The following is a 639-nucleotide window of genomic DNA, read 5'->3' as shown; positions in this document are numbered from 1 at the left end:
CTTTAAATTTCGAGGAGATTTGTGTGCATGCGTAGTAGAACCCTCCGAAGGTGGGGCTGGGGTGCCCACTAGCTCAGGCACCCCTATAGTCACCATAATGGAGGTGCGCAGATAGCAAGGGACTAATGAACAGCTACCAAAAGAAAAGAATGTCCACACCTTTATCTCAGCGGTTCTGCCAGACGCGCGTGGTCTCACCCAAGATGGCAGCTCCTGTAGCAGCTGAGCATCCTGGACTAGAAAGCAATAGATTTCTTGCTTCTGCCACAAATTCCCCTATCTGTGAGTCTTCCAACCTTTTAAATATTCCTTTATATGTGGTTCAGAGTTCTGGGACCATCCCCTGAGCCTGCTTGGTCGGGTAGTATGTGTTGCTGTTGGTGGAGCTCCTTTACTGCACTTCCACCCGATCTGCCATCTTGTTTGTTCTCCCTGTATCATGCTTTTTTTAAATCTTCATCTGGTCGAATTCTGGTCAGCAATCCATCCACGCTATGTCAGATGGGTACTGACTGCAAGTCCAGAAGTTCTTGCATGCCTCCCTTTTCTTCAGATCCAGTGGCTGCTTCATTCTTAACATTAGCCTTCAGTGGTAAGTGGTAAATTTTCTTTGGGCTCAGGAGTTCACACACCACCCTG

Source organism: Chrysochloris asiatica, unplaced genomic scaffold (assembly GCF_000296735.1).
Source record: "Chrysochloris asiatica unplaced genomic scaffold, ChrAsi1.0 scaffold00161, whole genome shotgun sequence".
In the NCBI taxonomy this organism is placed as follows: domain Eukaryota; kingdom Metazoa; phylum Chordata; class Mammalia; order Afrosoricida; family Chrysochloridae; genus Chrysochloris; species Chrysochloris asiatica.
Note: the sequence above shows the minus strand (reverse complement) of the source record.